This window comes from Papio anubis, chromosome 8, assembly GCF_008728515.1.
Source record: "Papio anubis isolate 15944 chromosome 8, Panubis1.0, whole genome shotgun sequence".
Lineage (NCBI taxonomy): Eukaryota > Metazoa > Chordata > Mammalia > Primates > Cercopithecidae > Papio > Papio anubis.
In genome coordinates this window covers 49580351-49593558 of record NC_044983.1, presented here as the reverse complement: position 1 = coordinate 49593558, position 13208 = coordinate 49580351, and the positions used below count along the sequence as shown (strand labels likewise).

The following is a 13208-nucleotide window of genomic DNA, read 5'->3' as shown; positions in this document are numbered from 1 at the left end:
AAGATTATCTCGTGCACAAGAATGGATAAGAGGTGACAGCAAATGTCACAAATTACAGTCTGGGGGCAAGGACATGAAGGGAGATCTGTAAAGGATAAGATCAAAAACAGGAAAAGAAAGAAGGAGAGAATAGGGGAATCCACAGTGGACCCAAAGTACCAAGGCTAAGAACCTAAAATTGGATTGGCATGAAAGAACTAAGAAGGGCCTGTAATCCCAGCTCCTTGGGAGGCCAAGGTGGGAGGATCACTTGAGGCCAGGAATTCAAGACCAGCCCAGGCAACATAGCAAGACTCCATCTCTACTAATATTTAAAAATTAGCCAGATGTGGTGGTGCATGCCTATAGTACTAGTTACTCAGTAGGCTGAGGCAGGAGGATCACTTGAGCCCAGGAGTTTGAGGCTGCAGTGAGCCATGACGGAGCCACTGTACTCCAGCCTGGGTGACAGAGCGGGACCCTGTTTCCAAAAAAAAAAAGAAAAAAGAGAGAGAGAGAGGAAAAAAGAGAAAAGAAAAAGAAGGAAAAGGAAAAAAAGAGAAAGAAAAAGGAAATATAGCTAAGGCCAGAAGTCACGATGCCAGAGCCCAGTGAGTGATCAAAGTAGCCACATCCACACACCTTTTATTAGAAACCTCAATTTCTATGTAAGAATAAACTTTAACATCTGGATTAGTTTTCTAGAGCTGCTGTAACAAATTACCACAAACCGGATGGCTTAAAATAACGGAAATTCATTCTTGCACAGTTCTGGAGGCTAAAAGTTCAAAACCAAACCGTCAGCAGGGCCAGACACCCGCCTCTGAAGTTTCTAGGGGAGGATTCTTCCTCGCCTCTTCTGGCAACCTCTGTGGCAACAGAAACCCAATCTCTGCCTTCTTTGCCACTTGCCCTTCTTCCCTCTATGTCTGCCTGGGTCTTTGAAGCTCTCCCTCCTTATAAGGTCACCAGTCGTTGGATTTCAGGCCCACCTTCATCCAGTTTGGCCTCATCTTCACTTGGTTAGCCAGATGTGGTGTATGCAAAGACCCTGTTTCCAAATAAGGTGAAATTCACAGGCATCACGGTTAGAACTTCAACATATATTCTGGGGGGACACAATTCAACCCATAGCAATGTCTAATGTGGAGTGAGGAATAGGAGCTCCCGTGAAGCCACTTTAATGCTTCTGTCCAGAACTGTCAAGTGCATTGGGTGACTGGGCACTTTAATCTGCAGCTGAGTTGACTAACTCAGCTGTGATAATTTATTAATACTTTTAGGCCGGGCATGGTGGCTTATGTCTGTAATCCCAGCACTTTGGGAGCCCGAGGCGGGTGGATCATCTGAGGTCAGGAGTTTGATACCAGCCTGACCAACATGGAGAAACCCCATCTCTACTAAAAATACAAAAATTAGCCAGGCGTGGTGGCAGGTGCCTGTAATCCCAGCTACTTGGGAGGCTGAGGCAGAAGAACTGCTTGAACCCTGGAGGCAGAAGTGGCAGTGAGCTGAGATGGCGCCACGGCACTCCAGCCTGGGAGACAAGAGCAAAACTCCGTCTCAAAAAAACAAACAAAAAATATATATATACATGTATACATATATATACTTTTTAAAGTCATGTTAAAATATGAGAATAGCACCTGCACATGATAAGAAAAGCCATACAACACTGAAGGGTTTATAGTGACAGCTGTGTCCTAGAGGAAAGTGCCATCATTTGTTTTTCTGTATGCCTTTCCAGATATCTATACATAGGCATTTTTAAGAAAAAGGAAGCAGGGTATACCACTGTTCTGTGCCTCTCTTTCTTTACCTCACAAGGTAGCTTGAGGCTCTTTCCACATTAGCACATGTGGATCTACTGATGACACAGGTATGAATTAGGTTTTCTCCAACTTCTAACAGTCCCAACAGTTCAGTATCTGAGAAATGGCAAAGGCACAACCCAAATGCTTTGATTATATAGTAACGATTTGCTTGTACAGTGTTTGAGTATATCAAGATCATTTATTCAATAAATGCAAACAGATGTAGGAAAGGAGACAATCTATGGAGAATCTAACAACATGGTAAGGAGTTTTCTTATTCTTTCTCAGGTAGTATCAGCCCTCACTCCAAAGCGAAGCATAGGCAAAGGGCAGAACTTCTGTGCTTAGCAGACTAGGTGGTAAGAAAAGGTCTGTTGAGGCCGGGCACAGTGGCTCATGCCTATAATCCCAGCAGACGTTGGGAGGCCTAGGCGGGTGGATCACCTGAGGTCAGGAGTTCGATACCAGTCTGGCCAACATGGTGAAACCCCGTCTCTACTAAAAATACAAAAATTAGCTGGGTGTGGTGGCATGTGCCTGTAGTCCCAGCTACTTGGGAGGCTGAGGCAGGAGAATCACTTGAACCCAGGAGGTGGAGGTTGCAGTGAACTGAGTTTGCACCACTGCACTCCAGTCTGGGCAACAGAGCAAGACTCCACCTCAAAAAACAAGTATATCAATTGCAGTGCATTGAAACACATAAAATTGTGAAAAACTATGAATTCATAATGGTACTAAAAAAACTCACTGACTACATTTAGACAGTGATAGGGAACAATTTTGAAAACTGATAAATAAGGGGAAGGAATCAAGTTTTTATCCTACTTTTCCTATACAAATCATACTTCAGGGTAACCTAATAGTTGATACTTTTTTTTTTTTTAAACATTTTACTCACTAATAAATGAAAAAATAATAGATGAAGAAACCACGTATACAAACACACACACGCACACTACATATATATATATACACACACACACACACATACATACAAATAAAATCACCTATGAAAAAATGTTCAGTTTTATCAGAAGTAAATTTAGAAAAATATTGGTATTCTCAATGAAGTATCAGAATAGACAGACGAACAGTAGCTGGAAGCCAGTGGGATGAATTCATTTGAGAGAATGTAACTAATGAAAGATTTCAAAAATACTGAAGATGAAAATTGAAGCTAAATGTGATTCAAGAATAAATATTAAAATTTATGTGGCAGGAAATCATGTAAAACAAAGAAATGCAAATTAAAACCAGGTATCTTTTTTTGATATTTTTACCTATAAAATTGGCAAAAAAAAAAAAAATTCAAGATAATTGTATCCACTGTGAGGACTGGGGAAATTGGCTTAAATCTCAACTCCATTGTTGACTAGCTGCATGAGCCTGGGGAAGTTATTCCATCTCTTTGAGCCTTGGTTCCTTCATCAATAGAACTGGGATACTGAGTATCCTGGAGCTGAAGATTAAATGAGGCGATACCAGTGAAGCACTTCAATTGTGCTTGCAACACATAGCACTCAATAAGTGTTTGCTATGTGGTTATTCCTATGCATACAGTTTTGTGATTTATGTTCCTATTATGAATAGGATCTCCCTTCATTAATTTTCCTTTTTTTGGCCATCCTTGTCCAGTTTAAATATTCTTATTTTTCTGCCTTTTAAAACAAAGCTAGAAAATTTCCATCTTTTTATTTTTATGTATTTTTTGAGACAGAGTCTCACTCCATCACCCAAGCTGGAGTACAGTGGCCCAATCTCGGCTCATTGCAACTTCCACCTCCCGGGTTCCAGCGATTCTCATGCCTCAGTCTCCCGAGTAGCTGGGATTACAGGCACACACCACCATGCCCAGCTAATTTTTTTTTGTATTTTTAGTAGAGATGGAGTTTCACCATGTTATGTTGGCCAGGCTGGTCTTGAACTCCTGACCTTACGTGATCCGCCCCCCTCAGCCTCCCAAAGTGCTGGGATTACAGGCAATGAGCCACCGTGCCTGGCCAGGGCCTGATGCCTTTCTTAGGGACAAATCTCATAACACCTTTTTGATTTTTTCTATGTAGTTTAGGATCTTCTACTACCATATGACTCAATATTTTAAATTTAAATTTTTTCAGAAAAGTATCTATCTTACCTAAGATTTTCAAATACATTGGCATTAAACTTGTACCTGTTATTTGGTTTTTGTGTAAAAAAGTCTCGATCCGGTTATGCACCACAACTCATTTCTGATGGTTTGGGCTTTTCTATCCTCTTATCTGAATCAGATTTGCCAAAGGTTAGTCTGTAGTTCTGTTTTCCAAAGAATTGGCCTTAGGCTTTATGGATCAATTTTGCTTTCTGTTAACTGTAAATTTTATTAATTTCTGCTTTTATTTTCATTATTCTTTATCTACTTTTTAAAAAATTACTTTGTTTTCTCCTGGCCTCTCACACTAAAGTTTTAGTTCATTTACATTCAGTCAGTGCTGGTTTTTAATAAGCGGGTTTAAAAGTATAAATTTTTATCCAATTACTGCTTTGATCATATCCACTGAGTTTTGCTATATAGCACTATTTTTATTTCCAAATACCTCAGATCTAATTGCTGCTCAGATTTTTTATCCACAGCCTTTTAGAAGTTTATTTTTAATTTCTTGACTAGCCTGACTAATTTGTATGTGTCTTTACATTTTGATCAGAAAATGTGGCCTGTATGATTTTAACATTTTTAAATATATTATTACTTTGTAGATTGATTTGATAGTTTTGCCTTTTCCAAAATATCATACAAATTAAATCAGGTGGCATGCCATTGTTTGGAGTCTGGGCTTCTTTCACTTAGTGTAGTGCTTTTGAGATTCACCTGGTTGTGTGTGTCAGTAGTTCATTCTTGTTTATTGCTGAGCAGTACTCAACTATATGCTTATAACTGTTTATCCAGGCACCTACTGATGGACATTTGTGTTATTTCCTGTTTTGGGTGCTTATGAATAAAGCTTCTATAAACATTTGCGCAGAGATTTTTGTGCGGGTGTATGTTTTCATTTCTCTTGGGTAAATACTCACTGGGTCACATAGTAAGTGCATGTTTATTCGCTTTCTAAGAACATGCCAACTTGTCTTTCAAAGGAGCTGTATCTTTTTTCTATTCCCACCAGCAATGAATGAGAGTTTCAATTGTTCCACATCCTTGTCAGTAGATGAATTGTCAGATTTTTTCTTTCCCTGGCGATTTTAATAGGCATAAGTGGCAGCTCATAGTGAGTTTAATTTGCATTTCCCTCTTGACTGACAATGTTGAGCATCTTTTCATATATTATCCGCTATGTGTACCTCTTCTTTGGTGGAGGGTCTTGGTAATCTTTTTTGGCTCATAGCCTGAAGCAAGAGCCCCTCAAATACCAGCTTTGTGCTCTTGCTGGTACCAGGGCATCTGGACTTTTGCTGGCTACATGGCTTTCTTCATGTTCCTAATAATGCTTTGATTGATTCTGTTTTATGTAAAGGTATTTAACACATATGTGATGAATGATTAGAGAACTAATAATGTATCCCTCCGTGTTTCACCTCATGACTCAGTGTATCAGACCCTTTCTGTCTGATAACATACCTGGGAATTTAATAAAATGTATGAACCCAGCCCAGGAAGGCACTTATCCCTTCTCTCTTCAACTGTCTACTGGTCACCTTCATTTCCCCAGTCTCAGACACTCTAGAAACAAAGGACTCTAGAAGGAAAGAGAGAGAATACACACCCAGCAGACATTTTCCTTCCTCTAACTGCTGAGTGTCCATCACCTCTGTTCTTCCACATCAGTCAAAAGTTGTCAAAGACAAGTGTATCACACGCATTTAATCCATTCTCAGACATGGCTCATCATTATTCACATCACAATTCCTTCCCTCTGTATTGCTACTTTCTGTAATGTTACTTCTCTACCAGAAGCAAGAAACCTCCAATATCAAGTGCCATGACTATGACATCATTCTGCCATAGGAACATTAATATCCAAATTTTTAATATAAGTATGCATTTAAATATCTACCTGTACACTATTATAATAGCAACCTTTTGAAAAATAGCATAATGGGCTGGGTGTGGTGGCCCACAGCTGTAATCTCAGCACTTTGGGAGACCAAGGCCATGGGTGGATCACTTCAGCTTAGGAGTTTGAGACTAGCCTGGGCAATATAGGGAGACCCTGTCTGAACAACAACAACAAATTAGCCAGATATGGTGGCGCACACCTGCAGTCCCAGCTATTTGGGAGGCCGAGGCTGAAGGATTGCTGGAGCCTGGAAGGCAGAGGCTACAGTGAATTGAGATAACACCACTGCACTCCAGCCTGGGTGACAGAGCAAGACCCTGTCTCAAAAAAAAAGTATATGTGTGTGTATATGTATGTATAATGGATAATAGAGTACTCAGAATCAAATGGACCCAGTACCACCACTACCTCTATGACCACAGGCAGGTCACCCCAACTTCTCCGTGTCAAATCAGGAAAATAATAGTACCGGGCTTATGGGGTTGCTGGGAGGAATATATATGATAATTCATGTAAAATCCTCACATAGTGCCTGGAATTATTAAATGCTCAACAACTGTTACCAAGTATATTTTTAAAAGAATAACATGCCGTAAATCCATTATGCCAATATTTTAAATTTTATTTTGTATTTCCTTCCCTTTGTTCACAAAAATTATTTACATGATTACAAGAGACTGTATATATGATTTTGAATGCTGCTTTATAACTTTCTGTGTTGATATGATAGTTTATTTATTTATTTATTTATTTATTTATCTTGAGACAGGGTCTCACTCTGTCATCCAGGCTGGAGTGTGGTGGTGCAATTACAGATCACGGCTACCTCCGCCTCCTGGGCCTCAAGTGATCAACTCAACTTGGGCACCCAAAGTGCTGGGATTGCAGGCATGAATCACCGCTCCCAGAATTAGTCTTTATAAGTTTTAGTAGCTCGGCAAGTCCAGTGTTTTACTTTTCTGTATCTCCTTTATCTATTGCTTTATTCCAACTATTGCTTCTAACTTTCATGATTTCCTTTCTATAGCTGCCTTGTCTGCATGTGCCTGCCTTTATTTGTTGCTTTCAAGGTTCTATAAAGAAAATTTCTAAGAGTTAAATAAAATCACCCAGTATCCCATCTCCCAACATTGTCCATCTTTTCTTTCCATATGCATATGCCGTTTTCAATAGTTTCAGTGTCAACCATCTTCAGACGGACTGCTCTCTGTCAAGCATCATGAATGGGTCGGGCAGCTTTGACCTTTCACCACCCGCCTCATAACTTCATTGAACCCGAGACTCTACCCTACAGAATGTACTTCTAGATGGATGTTTTTCCGGGCTGGCGTTGTGAGTATTTCAGGATCAGGGTGACAGTACCCCCTACCTTTGATGGCTCCACAATGACCCAAAGGCAGGAATCCCAAACCTTACCCTTAGACGTGGTAGCCAGTAATGATCTTTAAACTTAACCTGTATCCTGGTTAAATCTTTTGGCCCCTCATTTCCTACCCCTCTAAAATGCAAAGCGTAAGCTTGCCATTCATCTTCTGGGATCCTAAGAAGCCATGAGATGCAGGAGCCTGTTAGCCTGGCCTCTGGCCTCCCAGGAGAATCATTACCTGCCCCACCACTCCCCATCCCCCAAGAGCGTCTCTCTTACTCTTTAAATATTTTGGAAAGATTCTTTAAATTTTTTTTTTTTTTTTTCTGAGACTGAGTCTTACTCTGTCGCCCAGAGCTGGAGTGCAATGGGGCAATCTCGACTCACTGCAACCTCAGCCTCCTGGGTTCAAGCAATTCTTCTGCCTCAGCCTCCCAAGTAGCTGGGATTACAGGCTCGCACCACCATGCCAAGCTAATTTTTATATTTTTAGTAGAAACGGGTTTCACCATGTTGGCCAGGCTGGTCTCGAACTCCTGACCTCGTGATCCACCTGCCTCGGCCTCTCAAAGTGCTGGGATTACAGACGTAAGCCACCGCGCCCAGCCAAGATTCTTTAAATCTTAATAGATACAGGAAGGCTATCAAAACATAGAAAACATCAAATGCTTCAAAAAAAACATGGTTCACAAGCAGGAGGAATCTGCGTGCTTTGTTATCTGAGACAAGGAAGAATCGGACCAGTGTGAAGACAGCTCCGATACCAACCCACCTGGCTACTTAGTTCCATGGCTCCTCCCAGATTTTTGTTACGATATGCTACAGAGTTAATTGATGGGACATTTGGCCCTCTTTCTATTTTCTCATTGAAGAAATGACTAATGACATTAAAATGGGGTGGAACGTGAAGCCAGAGAGCTATGTCTGGGGATTTTACAGCTTTGGTAATCCCCAATATACCAACTATAGCAGATGGACAAAAACAAGGGAGTCTCCCTCCTAACTCTCAGCTGTAAGCCTTCCCCTTGCATTGCTCTAGGATACTATAATTTTATCTTAGTCCCTCAGTTGTGCCCTATACATATCTCTCCCAGTACTTTTTTGAGCCTGTTCAAATGATCGGGGCTTTGTTGCTGTTCCACATTTAGAACAAAGCGCCTTTCCTCATGAGCCTCATTCATTTCAATTGCACTGTTTTCTGAGCTCCCACTGACTGTGGTTCCAAGGTGCATGAAAAGCACGATGATATTCCAGGAATATCCTCCTGTACTGCAGCCTCAAGAGACACTCTAATTTCCTTGTTCTCTGCTGTAACGTTTCTGAGTATTTAACACAATGTGTTTCAATTCACTCCTAATTTTACCCTCCTCTTGGTCGTCCTGCCTTCTAGGTTTCCCCAGCCTGAGAAATCTTTCTCTAATACTATCTTGCCTTGGATGCAGGATGATTTTCCACAGATACCACATTTGCCAGCACATTTAGGGGCCACTCGACAGCAAAGTAGCAGAGCGTTGAGTGAGTTGTTTTTTCTTTTTTTGAGATGGAATCTTGCTGTTGTCACCCAGGCTGGAGTGCAGTGGTGCCATCTCGGCTCACTGCAACCTCCACCTCCTGGGTTCAAGTGATTCTCCTGCTTTACCCTCCCGAGTAGTTAGGACTATAGGCACATGCCATTATGCTTGGCTAATTTTTTGCATTTTTAGTAGAGACTGGGTTTCACCATATTAGCCAGGATGGTCTCGAACTCCTGACCTCGTGATCCGCCCGCCTCGGCCTCCCAAAGTGCTGGGATTACAGGCATGAACCACCGCGCCTGGCCTCAGTGAGTTTTTTGTAGGGTCCTTTGGTCTTAAATAGTTGGTCTTAAAGTTGGATGCTCACTTGTGGGTGGAGGAGGGGGAACCTGTGATCCGGGCCCCTCTCAGCCCCATGCATGCCTCTGAGTTCAGACAGAACTGGAAGTCGAATGAAGGGGAGGAGGAAAAGCATGGAAAAGCCATTTGGCTGGGGACAGGACGCATAAAATGTGTTGGAGAGAGGGACAAATCTCACATGAAGGGTTCTAGGCTTCCAGAACCTGAAGGAAACAGTTTCTGAAGATGTTTGGCTTCGAGGAGGATGAGTTCACAGAAGTCTTTTTTTGGCTGCTCGCTAGATTCTCATTCAAGAATTTACACAATGAGGTTAGAAAAACAGACCTGCCGAATCCATGCTAAACTCTCCCTGGGTTTAGCTGCCTACCTGAAAATAGCAACAGGGGAATGTGGTTTTCTCTGAATCATGTAACACCGGATCACCAGATGCTGCTGAAGTCACAAACAGGCCCTGTTACTATTAGCAGCGAGATGTAAGCTGAATGCTGGTCAACAGTGATGTTCTGTTTAGTAGGATGCTGAGATGAGGCGATTCTAAGTTTGAGAGGACGCTGGCCTATTATCCTGCAGTGTAGTCATCACCAGACAAAAGTCCATCTCACTGTGGCTCATGAAATATTAATGAAGAGCTAGAATTACTTGCACTGACTTCAGCACAAATAGACCAAAAAATAAAATCAAAGCTCTATTTTCCACTACATTTGATACAGAAAGCTAACAGTTTCGATGCTGGTGGATTTTTGTGGAAATTCTACATTTTGCCTCCAGGCAAATCTGTGGGTTTTCAAAATTTTCTGTCTTTTGGTTTTATTGTCTGACTATTTGGGTTTTATTGTCTGACTATTTTAAGAAAAAGCTGGTCCATTGTTTTCTAGTAGGGGAAGTCAACTGGAAGCTTAATAGTAACAAAAGACTTTTGAATTATAATTACTTCCAGATGGATGCTTACAGATGTCCTCATCTTTTAAAAAACCACTTAAGCATCTTACCATCTGTTTTTCAGTGACTTATCATGGAAATCTTTACACTTTTGTTTATATAGCCATTGCCAAATGTGTAAGCCCCAGGAGGTTTTAAGCCAGTGAAGGCTTTAAGACTATAATAAGAGTGTCTTTCTCTTCTCTTCTGCCATTAGTAAATGAACATCCTATATAACTCAACTTTTACAATGGCCTTTTGGGAAGTATTAGAAAGAAGAGAGTATGATCTGAAGGAAATTAATAAATTATGTATGTTTTTATTTGTTCTTTCCTAACGTCAGCCAACAACGAAGGAGCATTTTCTAAGTACTGATTGAAATCTTTATTAAGAGCTTTGCTTATCCCAGCAAACAGTGGCATTCTCAAGAAAATTGCAGCTGGGATGCACTCCCAGTGATAACTTAGCCCAGGGCACCTCTGAAAACATTAAACACTTGGGAAAATTTTTGTCTGTGGGGCTGCTTTAGGGACTCTTCAAGTGGCTGAGGAATGTGTCAGGCCATCATTAACGGTTTGCATGAGAATGGCCAGCTTTTTACTGTTTCCCAGCAAGGAACAGGCTCCCTAATGAGAATTTCTTCGTAGTTATTGCAAATTACAGAAAAAAACAGGCAACTTACATCATAGAAAAATTAATGTCGGAAATCTTTGTGGCCGAGCGCGGTGGCTCACGCCTGTAATCCCAGCGCTTTGGGAGGCCGAGGCGGAAGGATCACATTAGGTCAGGAGTTCGAGACCAGCCTGGCCAACAGGGCGAAATCCCATCTCTACTAAAAATATAAAAATTTGCCAGGCATGGTGGCGGGCACCTGTAATCCCAGCTACTTGGGAGGGCGAGGCAGGAGAATCGCTTGAACCTGGAAGGCGGTGGTTGCCGTGAGCAGACCACTACACTCCAGCCTGGGTGACAGAGTGAGACTTGGTGAAAAAAAAAGCGAAGTTATTATCTCCCCAGACGAAGCTACCCCTTCTTGTTTTTTCTCTCTCAGTAAGCAGTGTTACTATCTCTCCGGTTGTTCAAGAAAACTTGTCATCCTCACCTCCTCCCAATTCTAACTCCTGGCAAAGGCAAAGGCAATCTGCCTCCCAGCATGCCTCTCACGTCTGCCCTGTTCTTCTCCACATGCTATGGCCCTAGTTAACATCTCAGGTCTGGACAATGATGGAAGTCTCCCCGCCACTCACTCTGCCTCCATTCTCACCTTGGATAAAAGGTAAAATTCTGGTAGGAGCTATGAGAGAGCCACAAATGCCCTTCTTCCCTCTGTGGTCTTTCTGCTCTGCTCCTCCTTCTGAAGCAGCATCTAGTGCTGAGACTTGGTAGGGAGGGACCTGGCTTTAGGGTGAGTGTGCTTTTCTTGGGAAATACCTTTCACTGTGGAAGGTGGGGTAGGCAACTCCCCAAGGGACAGATGCTGCTTGGCTCAGGCTGGGAAGAAGCATGGAGAGTGCTGAGCTATGTAAGTGACATCACCAAGGCTGCAGAGCTGGCAGAGATCCTGGGCAGAAACTAGTTTGCTGTTTGTGCCTTCTTGGGTGCCATCTCCTGTCAGGGACCTAACTGTTGTGGAAGGTAGCTGGCTGGGGTGCAGATATAGCCAGATTAGGATCAAAATTAATTCCGGGACTGCGTAACAAGCATTCCAGGTTAGTCAAAGTTGACAACACTTTTCTAAATTGAGATTTCTTATCCTGCAACAAATGTTGTAAGCCTCATTGTTTGTTCACCATTTTCAGAATTTTTAAAAAATCAATAGTGAAACAGGGCAGTGCTTTTTTAATGATTGTAGAACAGTGTCTAGCATACAGCAGGCACCTAAAATATTATGTGTCCAACAAAATATATAGTTATGTATGTACATATACATCTATCTATACAAGCACACACACGTACCATATTGATAACACAACTGCTTAATAAGTTAACCTGTCCATTTTTATTTAGAGGAAATAAAATTAACTGCCAGAGTATGAACTGATCAATCTGATCTCTCTGTCAAAAATATAAGAATCAATCATTTTGGGCTGGGTGCGGGTGGCTCACACCTGTAATCCCAGCACTTTGGGAGGCCGAGGTGGGCAGATCACTCGAGATCATAAGTTCGAGCCCAGCCTGGCCAACATGGCGAAACGCTTTCTCTACCAAAAATACAGAAATTAGCCAAGCATGGTGGCGAGTGCCTGTAATCCCAGCTACTCAGAGAGCTGAGGCAGAAGAATTACTTGAACCCGGGAGGCAGAGGTTGCTGTGAGCTGAGATCGCGCCATTGCACTCCAGCCTGGGCGACGGAGTGAGACTCCGTCTCAAAAAAAATAAAATGAAATAAAATAAACCCAATCATTTTGTTTTTACATTTAAAAGCTTTTTTTTTTTTGAGACGGAGTCTCGCTCTGTCGCCCAGGCTGGAGTGCAGTGGTGCAATCTCGGCTCACTGCAAGCTCCGCCTCCTGGGTTCACGCCATTCTCCTGCCTCAGCCTCCTGGGTAGCTGACACTACAGGCGTCAGCCACCATGCCCAGCTATTTTTTTGTATTTTTAGTAGAGATGGGGTTTCACCGTGGTAGCCAGGATGGGCTCGATCTCCTGACCTCGTGATCTGCCCACCTCAGCCTCCCAAAGTGCTGGGATTACAGGCGTGAGCCACCATGCCTGGCCAAAAGCTTATCTTTTTCTTCATTTTCACAGCAGTATCCATAATCTATTGGTCAGTGTAATGAGCCAGTGCAAATATTACAACTATGCATAGACAGGGAATGGCATGCACATCCCCACACAAAAGAGCAGCTAAAATAAACGAAGGAAATGCCAAGTGTTGAGAAGGATAGAGAGGAAGGGTAGAGAGCAACCAGAACTCTCCCGTGCCGCCGATGGGAGTGTAAATTGGTGTAACCAGTTAGGAACACTCACAGCATGTGTTTCAGCTGACCCCATGTACACCATGTGACCCAGCCATTCCAGGCCTTGGTGTATACTCCCCCAGAACGCTGTACCAAAAGTGTGCATTAGGATGTTCTGCACATAATAGCCTAAAACTATTCAAATGTTCACCAACAGTAGAATAGGGCTAGGCACGGTGGCTCAGGCCTGTAATCCCAGCACTTTGGGAGGACACAGCAGGCAGACAGCTTGAGCCCAGGAGTTGAGACCAGCCTGGGCAACATGG

The 13208-nt window shown here is 42.3% G+C and overlaps 1 protein-coding gene across 2 annotated transcripts in view; it reads right to left on the bottom strand.

The window, feature by feature from the left end:
* RGS20 (regulator of G protein signaling 20) overlaps positions 1-13208 on the bottom strand; it is a 108142-nt gene that overhangs the window by 44120 nt on the left and 50814 nt on the right. The window lies entirely within an intron of this gene.